This window comes from Thunnus maccoyii, chromosome 1, assembly GCF_910596095.1.
Source record: "Thunnus maccoyii chromosome 1, fThuMac1.1, whole genome shotgun sequence".
In the NCBI taxonomy this organism is placed as follows: Eukaryota; Metazoa; Chordata; class Actinopteri; order Scombriformes; family Scombridae; genus Thunnus; species Thunnus maccoyii.
Window position 1 is genome coordinate 5865401 of NC_056533.1, and position 23236 is coordinate 5888636.

The 23236-nt window shown below is 39.3% G+C and overlaps 1 long non-coding RNA gene across 1 annotated transcript in view; it reads right to left on the minus strand.

Moving 5' to 3' along the window:
* Nucleotides 1-246: 246 nt before the first annotated feature.
* Nucleotides 247-23236, minus strand: part of LOC121902395 — a 41438-nt gene continuing 18448 nt past the window's right edge. Inside the window, exons 2-3 of the long non-coding RNA XR_006097530.1 lie at nucleotides 541-588; nucleotides 247-312 (exon numbers count right to left, since the gene is read on the minus strand). This is a non-coding gene — a long non-coding RNA (uncharacterized LOC121902395). The remainder of the gene's footprint in view (nucleotides 313-540; nucleotides 589-23236) is intronic.

Genomic DNA, 23236 nt, shown 5'->3' on the forward strand with positions numbered 1-23236 from the left:
CTGTAAAGTAGCTACCTGTGCTAGCACCTTCCTTTTATAGCCAAACTATTACTGCATTCACAATAGACTACTTCTTAACTTTAAGTTATTGTCTCAATGTAGCACTTCAATAGCACAATGATGCCTTTGGTAGGCCTGATCAATGAGCAGCAGCAATGATGTATGTCCAAAACATCCTAACACATTGACTGACACTGTATAAATACATTTGCTTTTAACTACACGTTTGTGTGTGTATCATGGCTACCTCTTGTTTCCTGCGTTCCTTGGAAGCGTTGCTTGTCCACGTCCTCAGAAATTAATGCTAGGCTTCTGTGGGATGTAAAAAATATGGTCAGTTGCAGTGCCACAACAACAATGGCGGAAAGTTTCAAAGAGGAACTCATAGAGCTGGTCTGTAACCAGCCTCATCTATGTGATGGGTCCATGCCAATGTTGGATGTCGCCATTGCCATTTTTTCTATCGTGATCTCAACATCAATATATTAAAAGACTTGGATGGCTAAGTCTTTTTCAGTGACACATCTTTACCTCCCTTACCTGAGTCTCATCATGGCGGCTGATCTGCATTCTGCCTGCTTCTTCTGTCTGGGAGGAGAGAAGATAGTTACTGGCATCCAGAACACCCTCGCTGTTGGACTGTATAATCCACTATGGTCCACCAGCGACACTGATGTGATATATTTTACATGGAATGCCACTGAAAGATGGAAGGGAGCTTAATGATGGTAACAAGCATCTTACTTTTGGCTCCCCCACCTCTGCTGATGATCTCATGCTACAGTCATCTGATGATAAGGACCTGGAGATGGAAAGAGGTGCTCCTCCATCAGCACAATCTTCTCTATGGTTTAGTCTCCTGACTTTTCAGTGGTTACTCAGTCTAGTTACCTATGCTGCCACACTGTCTTTCCCCTGAAACCACAATACTAGATGCCTACAAGCATTTCTACAAGAGAGAAACACCAGGTTATCTGATGTGACATCAGATAACCTGGTGTTCCTCTCCCCCTTTGAGAGTAAAAGTGTGAGCACAGCCCTTACAGGTTAATAATATTTCAATCTCTTTGATTTTCAAAGAAGTCTGAATAATTTCATTTCAGCTTGGCTGCTCACTTTGTCCTAAAATCTGTGAAGATGTTAGGAAGCAAGCACCCTGTTCCTCCATAGCAGAGGAACAAGGAAATAATGAAAGGTCTCAATTATATATATATGCCTTGACTTGCTGAGGCAGGAGGGCTTGTAGCCAATGAAAGTCTTTTCATCGGTAGAGTTCATAACAGGTCATGTAAAAAGTATCAAGAAAGCTTAAATTAATTCCTCTTCAAACTAACCATATGTACTTTAATATTTTACGAAAAGTCCCGTGAGCAGTGGAACTAGTTCTGAGTGTACAGTGTATGGGGCTGTTAGTACAGCATTCTCTGTTTTAAAATATTATTTTTTTTACCTTTATTAGATAGTTGATGGTAGAGAAGTAGACAGGAAATGAGAGAGAGTAGTATGACACACAACAAAGGTCCCAAGCTGGAACGTTGCAGGTATGGGACATAACCATTAGGCACCATTATCAAGATCCAAAATTTTCAGTTTTAAAAATCTGAGAAAATTAAGCTAATATAATCTATGGATGTTTTGTCGACAATCCAACGTACCAGCAACGCTATGTGAGTACAACTTTGAGCAGATAGTCTTAATATCGTTCTGTTACACAGTGTGTTGCATTATGGGAGTAAGTCAGGCATCTTAACTCAAGTATGATGTTTACCTGCCTCATCCCAGCACATGGTTCCTTGAGGAAATAAATGTTTTAAAAAGAATAATTTGACATTTTGGAAAATAAGCTTATGAGCCAGGCTAGCTGTTTCCACTCTTATGCTAACTAAATTAAGCCAACCGCCTGCTGGCTCTGGCTTCATATTTAGCGTACAGACATTAGATTGGTATCAGTCTTATAACTCTCAGCAAGAATATCACTAAAAGTATTTCCCAACATTTGTATTATTCTCTTATGGAAATATTCCATGCAAGCAAATTAACCCACTGCAATAAGATTCAAACTTTGAATGAAACAGTGTGTGGTAATGTAAGAAACTATTATAAGAGAAATATTATGCTGCTAAACACTGAATGCTTAAGCATATGCACTTGTCCACATATATAGTAAACACAAAGTAGACGACTAGAGAGGGACAGACATGCAGAAATATACATTGATATGTGGAGAGTCATGGCCACACACACACACACACATTCTGTATGTGCAAACTGGCACACACTGCCACCCCTTGATACTAGTTAGAGCAACGACGACTGTGGTTGTTGCTTTTCCTGCCAGCTGGAGAGTGCTGATGGAGTGTGATTGTATGCAAGTATGCATGTGCGCATATTCCATGTGTATGTGTGTGTGAGTATGTGTGTGTGTGTGATAGAGAGAGAGAAAGAAAGAGAAAGAGAGACATTTGGTAGTGTGTGTGTGTGTGTGTGTGTGTGTGTGGGGGGGGGGGGGGGGGGATCATCATGAAGGAGCAGGGAAGGGAATGGGGGGGGGGGGGGCTGCACACCTGGCATCCGCCACAGATGGGCATAATCATCTCCCTCGCTACCCCCGCCCAACCCCCCGTAACTCCGCACACACCCCTCTCCTGTTCCCTCATCCATGCCGAAGTATTCACACACACATACGCATGTGCACCCACACACATGCATTGTTAAACAAGTCAGCTCATACAGCATCCTGATTCGTGCAGCAGTCATGCCAGAGTTGGATTGTATGAATTGGTCCAGCTGACAAAAGCAATTATCATCCATTAGAGTCAGAAACTCATGTTATGTTTGTTTGTTGCCCAAACTAAATTCTGGTTGTTATTGATGAAAAAGGTGTCTCTGCTGAGTGTTAACTACTGTTAACTATTTTCTAAAAGAAGTAGTTGTTCTTTTGTTAGTTTTGCTGATTAGTCTATCCAAACAAGTTGTGACGTGAAGCATCATCCTGCCAAAATTCATCAAAATAAGTTTTAAAGTGTGTTTGTAATGAATGTAAAGTGAATTTTGGACACATCACAATTATTTCTTTCACAATGCATCTTTACAGTGTTGAATTCATGGCGTTGCAAAATTTGACCTTGTCTGTGAAGAGTGTCAGCCATCCATGTCATGGTATATCTGGAAGAGCTCAGTCAAGGGCAAGTGGACTTGCTTAAGGTTCTTGAAGACATTATGCCTCTCATCCAAAAATTCCGAATGACTGGTGGGAAGTCTCAGGCATTTAACCAATAAGAAACTAAGGCAAGTCCTGTTGCCCTTGACTGTGGTCTAGATTGCACTTTGAAGACAGAATTACAATGTGGAGCACTTCTACAGTTTGGATGGACATGAAACTCTCACGGGTAAATCATCAAAGTCAACAATTGTGTCAAAATATCAGGTTCTATGTTAAAAAAAAAGACAAAGTACAAGCCTGTGCACATAAAAATGTATGACGAGGAGTTGACTACAACTCCCAAGGTGCATTTTGCAGAATGTCCAATCTCAGAGTAAAAAATTCTGTTACATGTACGGAGACAATTAAAAGCTATCACAAACTAATTTTAAAGATTCTCTCACTGGCTCCTTATCTATAGCAACCGTGGCAGAGGATCATGGGTATTGCAATATTCAGAGCTGTCCGCCATGATGAACTGATGGACAAAACATGATTTCTCAGAAATGAAAGTGAAATAATAAAAACTTATGTGGTTGTTTAATTATACAGGAGACGCCGATATTTCTATGTTGAGGAACATTGAATATATCATTAAAAGAAAAATATGAGGTGTAAATTTAGAGCGGGGGAAAGCAGCCCCTCCCACCTCACAACAGCACCGACAGGCTAATAAGTACATTTTGAACATTAAATTAGTAGTACAGTGCAGAGGGGAACTGTCAGGGACCTTGAGAGCTTAAGATATTCTCAAAAATAATTAAAACATTTAAAAAGTAATCAGTTCTCATTTTATTTTATCAGTTCGTAATTTGACAATCAACATCCAAACAAAATGTTTCTGAGAAAATAAACCCTTCAAACCTGCCTATTGTGTTACTGTGTTGGAATGTGAAGGGTTAAATAAAAGAAGCCCCTTTGTCTTCCTATCAGAATGTTGCTGCCTCTGCTGGTGCTGGGAAGAACTGTTATGTTTTCAGCTCTTTGATTGGTGGTCCAGCTATAAATTTACAGAGGGCCGAGCAATAGTAATTCAATGAGAGACTAATTTCAAATGACATTGAAATTGATCAATCATATCTTTCCTCTAAATTGGTGGGTTTTGTTATGGCTAACTTTATGACAAATTCTGACCGCTGTGGGGCACACAAAGCTGGCAGGGGGAAAAAATACTGATAAACTAGCTAGCTAGCCTGTTGGTTCACGATGGAAGTAATGTCACTGCTAGTGAGAAGGACGTTGATGCAAATATATTGTCCCCATCGCTTTCAAGAATAACTTAGTTAATAAAAAGTTGGAGTTAATCGTCAAAGGAAGACCTACACTCAAGCTTAATTTGGTGCAGAAAACCAAGGCTTTTGAGAGACCTTTTAACACCAGAAATTACATGCGATACCCCTGGATGACAGGATCAACCAAGGTCAGTGTCCATTGCTAATAGTTGCTTGGCTGTGTGCGCGCTGTCATGATGTGTAGGCTTGCATGAAACTTTGTTGGTTTTGTGTGGTAGGAGGGAATGGCCTTTGTCACCATATTCTGCTGAAGTGCACACACAGTTTGTGTGATGATGTGATTATTTGTAAGGAGGATTTGCAATTTGCTTAAGAAATCAACTGTTTTTTGTTTTGGTGATAACCCTCACTCTGGCCATGCTGTTTGCTCGTTGCATTGCTAAGGCTGGACTAGCATCTTAATTTTTGTTTCGGAGCTGGAACTGTCAAAGGTAACTTTTGCAGTACTATAGGACAGGACACAGTAAGCTAGGCTGGTGCACTTATTAATGAGTATGTACTGTGATCACTATTATATATAATATATAAGGCCTTTTATTTAAATCAGGACTCTGGGGTGGAGGAGTGCCATTGGACAAAGCACAAAGCATGAAAAAAGGCCCTTTTACCTTTTGTTAATAAAGCAAAGACTCACTCTAGTTTTCCTATTCTTGAGTTGCATACTGCAATTACCTTTGATTTTGTGACTGAAACATTTGAGCTAATCACAAGTGGTGTCTCGAAATGATTCATCCAAATGTTTTCCATGCTAGCATGACCAAAATAGCTTGAGGAATGAGTGAAAGTAAAAAGAAAAAAAATACTTAAATGGTTACAAAAGGCCTTGTGATTTATTTATCAAAAGAAAAAAAAAAGACTCCAGAGGAAGCTTGGCAGGCTTGAGAAGAAGCACGTTTCATTTTGTTCCGTCCCCCTCCTCCTCTCCTCCCTTCCTATCCTCCTTTTCCCTCTCACCTCGTCCACCCCTGAGGGGGAGCCCGCCATTTCCAGGCAACAAAAGCGGGACATGGCCAGCAGGCTTTGATGTTTATTTTAGCAGGCCGTCCCCCCCGCTGCTTGGCCTTCTTTTGTGTCCGTCCAGGTAAAACAAGCTCCCTGCTGCCCCCTCCTAGAAAACAAGCCGCCTGGGGCGTCCTCTGTGCTTGACCCCGGGTCAGGGGATGTCCTGCACTTAAACCCTTAACCCGCCGACACCCTCACCCCACCTCCTGTCTTTCCTCCCTCTCAAACCGTATACCTCCTCTCTCCTCACCCATTCCATCTCTCAGTTACCTATCATTTCCTCATGGGCCCAACGCACACACACACACACACACACACACACACACACACACACACACACACACACACACACACACACACACACACACACTCCTCCCACAGTGACCTTCACCCTATTTATGCACAGAGGGAAAAGAAGGGAAAGTACTGTTAACACTGTTAATTGTTCTTGTGAGATTAGGGCTTTGTGTTTATGTGTGTATGACTGTATCCATATCTTTTGACATGGCAGACAACCAAACCCAACACACATTTTATAACACTTTACTTCCAAAACTCTAATATTTGGTATTATCACAAGCAACTAAAAACAGCCATTTTGGACATTGTGGTATGTGTCCTTGTTGTCATATGTCTTTGTGTACCATCACAATGCATGTGCGTAGCCTTAGCTGCAATGAAGGCTCAGGGGGGAGGAGGGAGCCTGGCTAGGAGGGAATGGGGGATTGGAGGTGGTGGTGGTTGTGGTGGTGGAGGGGGATACGTTTCCTTTCACTGGCTGCCAATCCATCAAGGCTCAGTCTACCGCTGTGCGGGCCGACAGGCAGCACAGAAAAGAACAAGGCCCGGCAACAGAGCCCCCTCTCCACGGCCATCACTCATCCCCCAGCAGACTCTGAACTCTGTGTGACCTTTTCCAGAGCCTCCTCACCAACTTCCACTCCTTAGCACCTAGTTAGCCTTAAAGACGCAGACACAAACCCGTGCTACAGACTGTCCTGTTGTCATGGTTTCTTTCTGGGGTTTATTAGTTTGGTGTGTTTGACTAAAGCGTTTCTGTTAGGTGGATAAAGCAGACGGGGAGTTCAGCTGTATCACTAGTTTTTGTTTATGTATGTGTGTGTGGAGGCGGTGAGTGGGGTTACATCTCATCCCTACAGCAGTGCAGCCTCTCCCTGACAACCAGATTGTCAGACAGCAGAGAGGAAACACACAGAAAGCTGAAATCGACGAGCTACGCACACATACACACTGCAGAGGGGCGATGAGAACACTAGTTGACATCATTAGGCCGGACACATTTTTGTCACGCTTCCAGATTCGACGCGTCTGCATTTTGCTGAATGCCGACTCGCTCTCGCTATTTCTCTTCCCTCCCACCCAGCCTCATTCCCTCTATCTCTTTGTCCTGCTTACATGTTTAATACCGGAGACGCCCTGGATCATCAGAGCTGTCCAGACACCACTTTGTGCTGGTGAAAATAAAGACCCAAACAAAAAAAAAAAAAGAGAGAGACAGAGAGAAAGGATGTAAAAACAAAACGGTGCCCTTGAGATTCTGTCTGCTGTGTAGCCAAGACTTCAAGGCTTGTGTCTGAGCTAAACATCCAGAATCTCTGAATACAACAGAAATCACCAGCTCCTGTTTCCTCGGTTTATTTTACCCAGGTTTCCTCTCTTTCCAAAACAGATTACCCCTTGTCTGTCCAGTCCCAGTGCATTAGCCCCAGTCTGGACACATCAGAGTAATTCATACTTACTTTGGCGGTGTGGCACTTTTTGCTCTGTCCCGACGGCTTAATTGTGTTTTCTTGTGTAGTCTGTTTTTTTCTAAAAGGTTCAGCAGAAATACAGTGACATGATGAGTGTCTGCCCAACAGGGGAAATCTTGTTACTGCGATGAAGACCTGAGGGCTGTGTGTGTGTCTGTAAAACTCAACTATATCACATCTGAGGCCTGCACGCCACAAAACAAGCAAAGCACTGTTATCAAATGAATCCTGCAGGTGAATAATTGCATTTGAAGCTTCCACGTGTATCATTTGGCTGTTACATCCTGAGTACTTCCAGGTGATGTTATATAACATTTTGGATAGACCACTGTAGCTATTGTAGCTGTAATTGCTGACATTCTGAACCAAGGCTGGCCAAGGACTTGGGGCCAAAAAATTTTTATTGCCCTCCAAAAAATCAGAGTTGTAATTTGCTTGTCTCGTTGTCCCTTAAATGTTCTTGGGCCCTAAGTAGATATATTCAGTTCACTTATCCTTCTGACTGGCTCTGTTCTGCACCAAGATTAAGGAGGTTGACACACCAGTAATTCCACTGGTACAGGTTTCACTGTGATTATTTTTGTTCAAGCTTCACTAATTAACACTGTTATATGAGCAATGTCTCAAATAAATATGTGTAATGTGAACTGGGGTGCTTGTAGTGACAAACCCACAGGAAATGATCACCCAACTGCAGTTTCCCTCAGCTCTACAGAGCATTTTAGCATCTTTCAGATCATTGTTTTGCTTTTACTGCTCGCCACATTACTGTTTTGTTTCAGTCTCACCACTCTCAATAACCTCATTTCCAGCTACAGCCGGAATTTCCATTTGCCGGCTGCAGCTATATATAAACACAGCTATATTTCTCAGGTGGAGTACCAAAACAGAGCTAAAAGGGGGGTGAATACTGGACTTGCTGTGTTAATCAGCTTTCCAGAAAACATGAAACCAAATTAATGTTAATGTTGTTCAGTATCTGCTGAATAGGCAACTGTTTGCTAACATGTTAGCCATAACAAATTTATAAGTAACCGTAAGATGTCAAATGCAGCAAAAATCCCAACTAACTCCGCTTTAATAATGGCCTAATTGGGTATCAGAAGCTTTTCCATCCATCAAAGAAAAAGGAAGTCAAACCTGTGAGCATGTTCTGAAAAAACATGTATACACTGACCTTATGTAACCTACCCCAGATAGCAAAATTGCTGTGGCCCAAATCCGGGCAACACCCAACACTTTCGGCACTTTCATCCGGCCCACATACCGCGTGGAATGATGTCATGTGGGCGGTCTGCTCCTGTTTCCCAGATCTGGGCCACAAGCAAGTTGTATGTCAACCAAGAACAAACCAGAACTGGCCCACATCCAGAATACACATATCTGAGAGCACCACATCTGTACCAAAAAAGGCCCACATTTGATTTAGGATATTTGGACCATATTTGCTATTTTACATGTGGGCCATTTCAGGCTCACATCCATTTTGTCCAGGCCAGAAGAAGGCCAGCAGTGCCACATCATGGCCTGAAATGGCCCACTTCTTTATGCTATCTGGGACTCTCATTGGTCCACTATGGCAACTGTAAGTGAAAGAAATAGAAAAGGCAAGAAAAAACAACATATGTCACTTGTTTAAATTTCTAAAACAATCAATTTAGTTTACCTAATAAGCAAAGTACAATATGCCTCCAAACTGTCAGGAACAGAAACAGAAATAGCACAGTATTATTAGTGACACAAAACCTCTTGAAGAGGAGTGTCGGGTGGATCATTTCCCATTTCAAACCAAATGTTGGTTTCTTTGAGCCATGACTACAATCTTTTCATAACTCTAACTGGATACTTTTTTCTGCCTAAATTAACCATTGTGGTTGCAGATAAGAAAATGGTCATATGTAACAATTTTGGAGGGCCCTGACTGACTGATGTTGTCCTGTTGATGCGGGGCATCAGTTCAGGAAAACACTTATATAAAAATGGAATTTGTCCTTTAGTTTTGAGGACCTTGAATTATCTTTTTGGAGGTACTTAAGATCAATAGTTTTATTTATTGTTTTGTATTAGAATATGTGTTTTCTCATGTAACAATGTATTTTGATGTAAAAATCATCAAAGCTGTTTAATATTGGCACAAAATGTACATAACATACCACCGTCAGCTAATAATGTAACGGCATATCAGACTTCAAAAGCAAACACTGTGGGAGCCCTATCTTTTCAAAGGGTAGGCAACTATTTGCAATTCATTTTCAAGGCAGATGAGTCTGAGTACTTTCAAGTGATGCAGATCTATGTGTTGTTTGCAACAGATCATATTTTACACAACACCATATGCAGTCCTGCGATGTACAGCTGTTATATCACACAAATGTTTGAAATCGGAGAGGCATTTAGCATTTCACAGATTCACCACAAAAATAACAAAAAACGATTTCAAGAATCTGAATGCATATATATATTAGCCTGTAGGAGGTTGATGTTTTAATGGCCCAATGTAACTAGCTACCAGAATCTGAAGCTAACACAAAGATGTCATAGACATTTTCCCAAGATTGGTCGGTATTTTGATGCTATCTCGATTTGTCTAAATAGTGTTAAATTTGTTAATGTTAACTTGCTGGCTAAAATGCTTCGCTGATGTTACAGTAGAATTTATACAGTTATGCTACAGCAGTATGCAGTTCAGTAAATGGATGAATAACATAGCTGGTGTACTTTAATAAAGAGAGTTAGCTGCAGCTAGGTAGTTAACTGTACAGGCCGGTGTTCTGTGTTTATCTACCCGTATTTTCAGTTAAACTTGCCAGACTGTTCTCTCGATACACAGACACACACTCACACACCCTGGACCAATTGTGCTGAACATGCACCCAGCTCATTATCACATAAGCATGAGCAAAATTGAAAAAGTGGTGAAGAAAATGGGAAGTGTAGCTAGAATAAATAGGGAACAGGTCTAGATAATTGATCTAATGTTTGCCAAGTCCAAAGGAAAAGGAAAAAAAAAGCAGTTGAATAGTATAATAATAAAAGCTAGTATTATGTTTTAATTTATTTTAACAACTGATGGGTAGTAAAAAAGTTACAAATACCCATAAAAAGTCTGTATGTATTCAAATGAATGATATATTTCAAACCTGACTGTCATAGAAACCAAAACTAGACATGGCAGTATGATTTTAGAGTTCAAAGTTCATTTCCTTAGTTCTGTATTTTGAGTGAAAGTGAAACACATTCCATAATCACTAAAACAGCAAACATGTAATAACTACAGGGAGGTTCTTACCCTGGCTGGACATACTGTACATATGCACAAGTGATCAAGCGTAGGTTGCAGCACATGCACACATGTGCATAATAATAATAATAATAATAATAATAATGATAATAATGTGTAGTTGAGGAAACACATCCAACCCTAAAACATCTTTTTATATGTTTTTCAGCCTGGAGATGGAGGCACCAGCCTCCGGAGTGATGGGAGAAATGGATAACTCACTAACATCTGGGCAAGCGACAGTAAAGAGGGATTTAGTGTTAGCCCCAGGAAGGCAGGGAAAAGCTGTGTGTCCATTAAACGCTTTATTACAGAGCCAGCAGCCCCATGCTAACTCACTTAGCCCAGTGTGCAGGAGGCTCTGCTCAATGGCCTGACTGCCTGTCAGACTGCCTGCTACTCAACACACACCATGCTGCAGGCGGTGTCCCCCTCCCACACTCTGGTTAGCTCAGCCCGTCTCATAGCTTGTCCATTTGTCAATCAAAACACTAAAAGTGGTCTGTACTCAAATACACAGCAAAGGTAAAAATGCCTGGTACTGAATTATTTTTATTCTTGAGCGCTTGTTTATGTCACTTTCATGAATGTAGACCACTTTCTGTTTTAACATTAGGATACTGTAAGTCCAAAAGCTAAGTTTAAATCATTTAATTTACAGTAACATTATGCCTACCTTCTAGAGGTAAGCAAAATAGTTAATGTGTCACAAATACACATAATGTGTCTGGATACTGCAAAGCAATGTCTATACAAAGAAACCATAAAATTAAACAATATTCTGTACATATTTCTTTATATTTGTTTTCGTGGTTTGATTTTCTGAGGACAAAGTTCTTGAAGCCTCAAGTTTTTTAATATCCTGAGCTTCACAACAGCATAAAAAAACAGCCATACAGGACAACCTACGTTCCCTTTTACCTGACTCTGAACACAGTCACACCAACTGTGGCTCGACTTCCAAATGTGGAGTTTGACACGTCATGCCTACCTTCCTACTTGTGTGTTGACTCACAGACTCGTTATTAGAATTTTTCTGTGTTTGTCAGTGTCCTAATCTCTTGGATGGACCAGGATCACGATTAAAAAAGAAGTCTAGAAAATGCACTTTAAAGCAATACTGAAGCACATAAAAGGTGGAGAGAATCATTTTAGAATAGTAATCATTATATGTTGTGTGTTGGTTTTCGCATGTGTGTCTTCAATACAATACTTTTTTTCTTGCACTTGTCCCTAATCTATCATGTTTTCTCTGTCTCTACTCTGGTTCTATGACAATCAAATGAGTCACTGAGCATCTCAGTGATGAAAGATCAAAGGTGGTGTTGGGGGATGGACACTGTGGGTGTTAACTACCCACTGTAGGTGTGATGGCTGTCACAGTCTGTAAGCTCAGTCAGTCAAGGTTTAGGTCGTTTTGAAAGCACAGAAAGAAACACAAATGTGTAGCAAAATGTAACCATGATATCAGATGTGTAAAGTATTGTTGTATTGTGCGTGGGACTCTAGGTAATTATTAACATATGTTAGATAAACTCTATTTCCAAATGCCAATATATGAAATGCAAGTGAATTAGAGTCAAAAATGCAATATTATCTTACTCATATGTAGAATAATGAATATTTAACTACCCCTATTTAGCATTAATAAGTAATATACAAACATTGAATAAATGGTTTATAACTCACTATAATGTAGCAGATATACTTGTTTAGTTGTCAACAATTATAACTCCTCCTGTGGGCACCTATAAGTGGAGTATATCTGTATAGACAGATAATGACTGACAATATAGTAAAGTGTGTCATTCTTTTTTACTTTTGGATTCTGAAACTCAGAACTGAACTTTGCTAGACTGAATTACACAGAAAGAATTTCTAATATTCTGTCCCATCAAGTATGTAAAATAGGGTGAACACAATATTAGAATCATCTTGCTATGCAATATTTTACAACTTATCACTATGGATTCAAAAGTCACCTTGAAAATCACCTATGAATTATGTAATGTCTCAACCCTTAAAACACTATTAAGTGTGTTTTTATGTGTTGGGGCTCTTGGGGGCAGCTGCAGACACAACATATTGTCAACATATTGACATATTGTCAGTGTACAAAGTTGATATGTGAACATTAGCAAACGGCTGCCTATTTATACATCCAGACGCTATGGAGCAATGTTAGCATTTATTTTTAGTCATGTGTTTGGTGACCTGGAAAATGTAAATCCAATATTTGTTCTTATTTTAGCTGTGTTTTAGTCTCTACCGACTGATGAGAAAAAGCTCTTCAACTGGTAAAAGCTTCACTATGTTCACCAGCTAGTCGTTAACTGTCTGTCTGCTGTCTGGTGCTAGGCAGTAGTGTACAGTGCTTTTTTACAGAGCTTTTGTGAAGCCTGCTGCAGCTGGAAAAGAGTTTGATGAGATTGGTGAGACTGAATTAAACTGAACTGCAACATGTTAGGGGCTGTAACACCAAAACAATGAGCTGAAAGATGCTAAAATGCTCCACAGAGGTGAGGGAAACAACAGAGTTAGATGATAATTGTCTGTGGGTTTATCATGAAAAGTGACCCCTTTCATATTACATAGTCATGTCCATTGTTAATATAATAATATTGATAAGTGCAGTTTTAAAATAAACTGCTAATCTTACTTACCTGTCCTTTGTGGTCACACAAAGCTCATCAATTGATATAAAACCTGAATTTAAATTTTATTGAAACACACAATCCATGGCTTTTAATAGGCTCTCTTTGGTTTGTCAGTCACGTTAAACCCCCATTCGGCTGAGAAGGCCATGTTTCAACTCCACTTCCTTTTTAGTGGACTGCATTTTGAGAAGTGACAGATCTATGTGCTAAGGGCCTGTCAGGACCCTGATTCATATTACACTTGAAACAGGCCAGATAGGAGACTGATAACAGATCGTCACACCATGACACTATGTGAAGGACTGTCTCATTATGTGTCCCCACACTCCATTTAAACCACTAGCTTCCTCCACTGTGTGTGTGTGTGTGCGTGTGTGTGTGTTAACATGTATGCTTGTGCAAATTTGCATCTTGCATCATGTGTGCACATGTATAGCATGTGGTTGCATGAAGCTGTACACCTTCCTTTGTCTATATTTGTGTGTGTGTGGACAGTTCCTGCAGCAGGAAGAGTGAGTTGATGCCTTGTGTTTGGCTAATTAAGACAGCAGTCGACAGAGAGAGGGAGAGCTGAGAGATGGCAGAGAGGTGCTAATTCATAATTGACGTAATGGATGAAATCTGTCTCTGGGCTTTTTAAGACACACACACACACACACATACACACACACACACACACACACACATACACACACACACTTGGTGATTTCAGTCTGATTAGCTGGTGCACACCTTTGTGTGAATAATGAAAGTACCAGAATTCTTAATGAATAGCAAATCTCCTGTTACACAACAAACACACACATACATGCATGCATGCACACACACACTACAAGGAGACATGTGCAGAACACACAGACACACACATACAATAGGTCATACCCCTGTTTTACTACTGGAGCAAAGGAATAAAGTTGGCTTGACATTGACGCTTTATTCATAAAATCAGATCATATTGTATTAGTTGACTGGCAGAGTGTCCGAGTAAGAAGGCACATTGCTCTTTATTTTCTCTCTGCAGCATCCTTACCAGGAGTTCATTCCTCACAAGTGAGTCTTCTGGGGAAAAACAACACATTGCCACTTCCTTTTAAGCGTGAGTCATTACTGTTGTGCACTGAGCATGAACTTTTTTTTCTAAATTGCCCACGTTCTTCCTACAGTGAAAACTACCCTCATTGTTTTTGGTGAATTGCCGTTACACATATACTGTACCACTGACATCTATTTGAACCTGTCCATTGAGCTATCATGGGGGAAGGTCATTCTGTTCTTGAACCGCACCTACATTTCCAGTAACAGGACAATGTGTGATTGCTCAACTCATACATCTACAGTTGTTTAGTGAGTAAGATGTTTTTTCTTACTTTTGTTAAATGACTCAGAGGTTACATATAATTCAGGCATTTACAGAGTAACTAGAGAGCCCTAACGAGGTGGAAAGGTAGACTAAATTGCACACGATGTACTGATAGTATGAAACAATGTGCATGTGGCCTTATGTTTTTTCCCACCTGCATTCCCCGAAGACCTACTCTGCCTCTGATTGGCTAGTACTTGTTGCCTACGTTGGTTAGGTTGGTTAGGTAAGTTAGTTAAGGCATGAGGAGTGAGATGGTTAGGGTTAGGGTAAGAATGTCAGGGTCAGAGCCAATCAGAGGTAGAGTAGGGGCGGGTCTTCGCAGAATGTGGGTTGGTATAAAAATGCATGCATGTCAGGGCTGTAGTTACCATCGAGGACCTGAGGAGACTTTACATTCAATCACTATCTTTAAATTTGCCTATAGAGATAAATATAATAATAAATAATGTTTAAATTGAAACAAAATTATGCTCCTCTAGAGTTATATTCCTGGCAGCGTAAAAATGACAAATTCAAACCATCATGTAGGGCCATGAATAATATAACTGAAATGATAAATGGTTAATGAAAATTTCAAATAATTAGCGAATTTAAAGATTTTTCTCATTTATTTATTGGTTGTATTCATCTTTGATTTTCATCTCTGATTGTGTTTGTTGTAATCACCATAATTCATTATTTGTATAGTTGCATAATACGGTAATACCATATTGCAAAGTGTTACTCTCATCTTTTGAAAATGAGAAAAACATACAACTCTGCAGACCTGACCTGAACTGAATAAAATATTATTAAAAGTGAAAAAACTAAATTTTTGCACACTGTCTTGCTAAGTATCCGCAACTTGTAGGTCTACACATCCATCAGGCACAACTGTTGTCAGTGAGGTGTTTTATAGATTTTTTTTAAAGAAAAAAAGCCCTCTTTACCTAATTACCTTAAAGGCAACATGTGTGTTTTCTCAAAGTTTTTCACTTAAGAGCCTCTTAGGGGATACCACATATCCCTATCCTCATCTAGGGACCTTTATTGCATCTCATGCCATCCTCTTTCTCTCCTTGTTTCCTGTCTGCCTCTTCACTATCAACTATCCAGATGAAAATACCAAAAAAGTGTGTTTCACTTACCAATTGACCTAATTTTTGTCGTACTCTTATTGGATAATTTATCATATATAGTATGAGCATGTATGGAACTATTGTGATGATTGTTCATATACCCGATGAAGCTAATGTAGACTGAAATGTCATAAATAAATGTGCTAGCAGCAAGCAAAACTGTGCAGGAGTAGACAAGCTAAAAAGTGAAACAAAGAACAAAATAAAAGAGTACGTCCCTAGTTTGAATCTGGCAAAGGAGAAAACCTCAAAAACGTACTAAAGGATTAAATTTTTGCTGCAATTGCTATCAGGTCTTCAAAACCAGAAGAAGCCAGACATGTTATTTTAGTTGTATTCTACATAGTGTGATTGCAAACCAGCTACAATGTAAATACGTATTACTATGTAAACATATGGGGAGTCACAGGGCAGTGAAAATAATGCAGACTCAGATTCAAATTAATCCAGCAACATGAATCACATGACAGTCACTTTCAGGCCAAGTGTGGGTATACAGCCACGCAATCTGACAAAATCCCATATTTAACACCAGGTCTCAAAACTCAGGGTGAAATGACAAGTGCAACCACAGCCAATGGCTATTCTCCAGTCTTTTTTTTTTCTGGCATATGATGGATCCTGTTTTTCAGAGCGTATTGTGTGATTGTAGGCCATCACACACTGTCAGTGCAGGCTGACGTGTTAGATACACTGAATACAGAATCGGCTTGTCTGCAGTGTGCTGAGGCTGTCTTTGACAGTGTAGCACTGTCTGTGTCACACTCTAACAGACAGCCAAATAACCCCTTGGCAGTGTAAACAAAGAGAGATTACACCCTGGTGAGTGGAAGGAGTCTGCCTGTGTGCTCCCAGCATTGAGGGGAGAAACTGACGATGGGTGGTTGCAGCAGAAAGAAAGAGACAGTGAGAGAGAGAGAGAGAAAAAGAGAGAGAGAGAGAGATGGAAAATAGGTAGACAAACACTCACTGAGATGCCAAACATGGAGGATAATGGTTAAAAATATGCATAATAAACACAGACCTCAGCTTTGGGTGACTCCTTTTGGTGGATAATACTGAGGCTCAATGGCTGCTAGCATTGTTTGAAGGTGTTATGTATCTTATTTTAAGTTAAATACAAGATTACCGCATCACATTTTTATTTTATATTATGTGGTATTTAAAGGGAATCTGCTATCTTATTTTGGCTTAATATGATATAATAATAATAATAATACATCACAAGTACATTTTACTTAAAGCAAGACTATCTAACTTTTGCAAAAATAAATAGTTTCCTCCTCAAATAACAAGTAAAAAGTTGAATGCATGAGTGTGAGGGAGCTTCACTCACTTCCTTACCAATCAAGTGAAAAGCTCTTTCATTCTTTAGTTTGGTTTAATATTTGGTTTTGGTGATGTAACATGTATTTATCATCTACATTTTGGATCCACTTTAGTTTTATTATTAGTTTAAGTTTTCATTCAAGTATTTGTTTTATTGGTTTTTAATTTGCCTTGATCTGTAATCATTGTTTTCTCATATGTCCACTTCCTGGTTAATGCTCTCATGAATGTGCACACATGAATGCCCCTTGCATATTGTTGGCAATATGGACCATACCGACTGAGGCAGTGGGAGGGAGGAAGCAATGGATTTTCTTTTTTGTATTTTGTTTTCCTTCCAGCTCTAGTAAAATCTACCCTGAATATGTGGTGTATGTTGTAGAGTTATTCTACATTTTTAAAGCCTCAATGAAAAAGCTAATGTTTCTAACATCTTCGATAGCTTTAATTGTCTATTTAATGTGAACCCTTTTTGTGATGCTGGGGGACCACTCTGTATCAGTGAGTGTCCTTTGTTCTTTCCTCTCAGCAAACTCAGTTCACCACAACAGTGGTCCGACATTTTGAAGTGAAACTTATGCAACTACCTGCTTTTATATGATGTCTCTATGCCGCTCCAAAGTGACAAATCTGCATGCCAAAATAGCTGGCATGAGATCACTACAATGTCCCCACTGCCACTTTTTCTGATGGGTTTCTTTCTGTTTACATTGTGCAAAAACGGAAGTTCACAAAGACGATATTTCAGTTTTGGCCAGGGATGATTAGGCCCTAATCTGAACAAAATACGTGAGCAAGTATGTGAACAACGACACTGGAGTTGCAGCCATCATTTATGTGTACACATTGGTAAAAAGCAAGTAAATCAGTGGCCTTACCTGCTTAACCTGTAGGTTATGGTGGCTAACTTCAGCAAATGTTAGCAAACATTAGATGCATATTGCTGTGTAACATTATGGAGTCAGTTGTCAGACTTTGACTCTTCTCTACTTATACGCACATAACCATTTTGCATTAACCATTATCCTTAATACTTAATTTATTAATATATTCGTATTAATTATTTTATTTATTCATTGAGTTGAGCAACCAGTGACAATCAACAAGCTTACTGCCTGAGAACAGTTGGACAGAGCAGAGATTTGGTTGTGAATATTTGTATATCACAGTTGAAATGTATATTGAGGATTTGAAAGGAAAACTCCACTGAAAAGCTGTTTTATGTGGATCACCAACAACTAATGGCAAAAATGGTGTTTGTAACATGGATGGACAGCTGAGACGGTGGTTTGACACTTTTTGTGTGATTTGTTTGGCTGTAACACTGGCTGGCTATTGGAATTCATTGGAACTGTTGTCAGCCCATGTTAACTCCTTCGTGAAGCAAACTACAAACAGTGTCTTATATTGGGGGCAAGTGGTGATAATAAAATCAGATTTTCAGTGTAGTATTCATTAATGACAATCAGAAGTGATATTTCTTTGTCTTCTTGACTCAGGTATAAGCTAACCAAGACTAAAATATCACTTTTCCACAATGTGATTAAAGGTTACTTGATGTGAAATTTAAGTTGAGCCCTACAGCTAGCATAGCACCAAAAGTCTGCTGACATGTTGGTATGTTCGTTTTTATTTTTTGATCCTTAATAGAAACAGAAGCGTGCTTGATAAGTTCATGGAAAGGATGTTGTCATGCATGCATCATGTGGTAAAGCTAAAAAGATCATAGAGCATGCACAGAACATGTCTATACCATGCACAACACAGCTTTGCTATGGTCTGAGAAGGTGGTCGATGCAATCTCAAATCCCTGTTATCTTAGATAGCAAAACTGTGCAGCACTGTTTGATCTTTACTAACACAAACACCTTACTGTGCTTTTCTTCATACTAAGGTGCAGCTCAGTTCATGGTGAGTCACCAAAATACCACACAGTCACAGACCAGAAGAATAAAAAACTGCATGGCACCAAACCACTTGTCGTTTATGGGATAGGAATAATCACTTTTACAGACTAGTGAACATATGAGAAGTAAAAGCCACAATAGCAGCAATGGAGCATGACAGAATTGGTCATGTTGACCAAGTTTTTTAGTTTTAGCTCATCTGGTAAAAACATAGTGTAAGTACACCACGCCACACATTCCAGGGTTACATATCCTAAGTCAACTGAGCTCCAAATTGCTTACATGTGACAGAGAATTTTTCATTTCAAGAGGCCAGTTTCTTTGTTGCTTGGTTGAACGTGAACCTCATCTATACACACCTCTAGCAATCCTGGTTTTGATAACTACAATGCTGAAGTTACAAAAAAGGCTAAATATGGCCCTTGTAATTTTGTTCTGCTTCGTAATTTCATTCTGCTCTGCATCACTGATGTTTTGCTGAATGACAGTAAAAGGATCTTGAATCTTGTGCTAAGCCAGGTAACGTTGTTTACCAGCAAGAAGAGTACTAATAGATTGTAATAAAATGCTGCACAGGTAAAAGAGACATTTTTTACCAAAACCCACACATCTGACATTCATCTATACCTGTAGTGTAAGAACTCTTCTATGGTTCATGACCAAGGCTCTAAATATGAACCAGCACCACTAATATTTGGTTATAAATTATAACAGTATTTGTAAGATTTATTGGCTTCTTGAATGATCCTTTGATCATTTGGTAGATGGTGATGAATGGCATGGGGTTTACATCACTGGAATAATGAAGTGCCAATCAGAGTCAACCAGCTGTCAAACATATCTTGGAGGAAGCCGGTAACTCCCATTTGTACATCAGCCACAGCTTGCTTCAACCACTATTGAGAGAATTTCTGATGCTGCATTGGAGGCAGGAGAGGTCAGGAGCATCAGCAGACAGATCAGAAACATCTTGTTAGAGATACTGGCAACTAAATGATCACAAACTATCCATTACTTATGGAATTTACATGTTTTATGGAACAGTTTGTCTTTGTATAGACTAAATATGTTTATTACAAAGCTTTTTCTGCATAATTCTTTTCAATAGTATATCATAAATGTCAATAATAAGACTGGTTTAAAAACAGTAATACAGTTGAGGGTGTGTTATACTTAGTAACTACATGGGTCTGTAGAGCAATACTCCATATATTAAGAGTTTGGTGGTGGTTTCTTTTTTAAAACCACTTTAAAAGAAAAAAAAAGCAAATATATAAGAAATTGATTAAACAGTGTGTTTTTCTGTTCGAACTTAAGCTGCAAACGTTGGCATATCCGGCTAACTAGTTTTCTACCTACAGTTGTAAACTAATCCATCATTACTTCAGGCCAGCAGCATTTCATACTACATTATTTTCAAGTTACATTTTACATAAAAACCCATTCAAAACTGTCAAACCCATTGCATAGTATTTCCCCACTGTGTGTTACCATCCTAAGAGCCTTCTCTCTTGTAACGTTAAAACTGAAACATTCTTTTTGAACGTATAAACAATAAATCACAAATCAAACCCCTTGCTTGTCCAAGTATGTAGGGTAAGCAGCTAAACAGAGTTATCTTAGAATGGCAAAACAGTCTAATCTTAATTTTTCCTCATCATACATACATACTTACCCAATACTAGGACTAACTAAAGGGGACAGAGCCTTTTCCATCAAGGCCCGGAAGTTCTGGAACGACCTACCTGAGGAAATAAGGCTGTCTGAGTCAGTGTCTTATTTCAGGTCCCTTCTTAAACGTACTTTTATCGGATAGTGTTTCCTGATTTTACCTTAGCTCCCAGCTTATTTTACTTGACTTTATTTGTTTTTAATCTCATGTTTATTATTTTTAAATTTTTAATTTCGTGTTTTACTCCCTTTGTGTCTTATAATGTGTTTTTTGAAATTATTATCATTGTAAAGCACTTTGTACCTATGATTTGGAAGGTGCTGTGTAAATAAAGTTTATTATTATTATCATTATTATTTTTATTATTATTATTATTGTTATTATTATTATTATTCCAAGAACAATTCTGTTTATATATCTTCTACATCATAACCTGGTGAAAAATGCTGACTTTTTGCCTTGAACATGTAGCTTTAGCCTCTTTTTTTTTTTAGCATCATATCATATATGTAGCCATAAAGTACATATTTAAGACCCCTTAAAAAAGATTCTCATTTTGAATTGAGTCAGTTTGGGACATTAAAAAGTAAACCGCAGACAGCATTTTAGTACAAATCATGGCGCTAACATTAGCCTAAATTAACATTAACTCCACAGATTGGTGGTGATAGCTAGCTACAGCTCATAAAATCTTCCAAAATCGACGGCTGCTGGCTGTGAAACCTGTTTTTGTCTAACTCAGAACCTCCCAAATTAAAAATTGCTAGGAAGTCTGAGTGGTAAATATGCCACCATTATCACTGTAAACTGGATCGGTGACATGGGGGTTTGACAGCTGGGCACAAGTGTCAGTAACAGTAATTAAGTGAACAGGCAATTGAGTTTTGGTGTATTTATAGTACCATCCACTCTGTCTGCTTATGAAAAATGTCTCAAATAGCGTTTCATATCCCATAGTGAACGTGTGTCAGATTTTCTTCAAATGGTGGAATTTCCATTCTCTACATCAAATTTGAGATACTGAGAAATAAGCCTTAAAAAACATGAGATATAAACCGTTTTCTGGAAACTATTCAGCATACACAGTCCAGTGCTGAGACTATAATGCAGTTGAACAGATCCACATGTGGGTGGAAAGCAATGTTGAGATGAGCAACAGAGATGAAGTGTGTCATTTAGCTGCCGCTCTTATTAGGTCCTGGTCGTTTTCGATCATCACCATGCAGTGCAACGCATCCCAATGAATGAGAGGGGGAGGGGACTGAACGTGTGCTACAACCATCAACTGTGTGTGTGTGTGTGTGTGTGTGTGTGTGTGTGTGTGTGTGTGTGTGTACTCTAACCTTGCTGTCATTCTGGGCCAGCTGGGGAACATCTGAGTGTTTGTGTCGGTGGAGCATGATTGAGATAGTGTCATCTCGCCTAACCTGAAGCCCCAAGTGCATTACGGGTATGTCACACCATTATCCTAGACATTTGGCATATCTGCAAAGGAACACTGCCTTCTTTCCATTTCTCTCTCCCCCCTCGCCTAGACTGAACAGTTCATATGTTATTGCTTGAGAGCTCTCTGTTTCAACACACCCGTCTCTTCCTTAAATCACCAGCCTCTAGCTTACGGCTGCAGTTCTGATCTCTTACATCCTCTTGTGCTTTGTAGTCAGTGAAAACTACACCACAGCATATTGCCTACCTTCGCCTCCATCTCACTTCACTGTTCACTGGTGAAATGTTTGTTACAGTAATATGATTTATTCTGCTAGTAATGAGTAACACAAGAGACAAAAAATTGTGTTATTCCCTCTGTATAATAGTCACTTTTAAACTTGCTGTCAACCTGTGAAGCTAAATCATCCAACCCAGGCATACAGATGTCATTCGTTTAATTTGTTCACTTTACCGCCACGTTACCACGGTGCTGTCGCGGCGGTAAAAGAGGGGGCTGCACTAGATAATTATAGATGCTAGGTGGCAGCAGAGTGCTTGAATCCTGCTGACAGGACTTAAGAGTAATACCTTCTCTGACCACAATGTAGTTGCAATGGCAGAGTGTCGCTGTCTGCGTTTCTGCTCGATAACTCCACCAGAAGTGAAACAACTGCAGAAGAAACTAACTGACTGTGAGCTATCATGGATGTATAGTAAGAGCTGGATAGGGCACCGCCACTCAGCCTTGCATCTTGCTGCTAGCTTTGCCATTTTTCTATGAGATTTCCCATTGTATTAAAATGTTGTTGCATTATGCTAAGTGATGATTAGTGTCCTTCCAGCCATTTCAGTTTGTGACGTTGAGTGTGATATTGTGAAAGAACTTAATGAAAATAAAAGTCCTGCATTCAAAACGTATGTAACATTAAACATTTTTATCGGTTAAATGTTGTTTAAATGTCATTAGATAAAGTCTTCAACTGTTTTCTACTGTTGGAGGAAAACCTCCGTTAACATATTAAATTTAATGGCGCTGAGCTTACTGGTAAACATCTACTTCTTCTAAAAGATCATTTATGATTTCTCATAAACAGGCACTAACTCATTCTATGAATTCAGTATTCATTTTAGCTCCATGTGAAGTGAATAAAAGTGGTGTTTCCCAGATAATGATTGTCTGCCTTAACGACGCAGTTTACACATTTTTATAACTG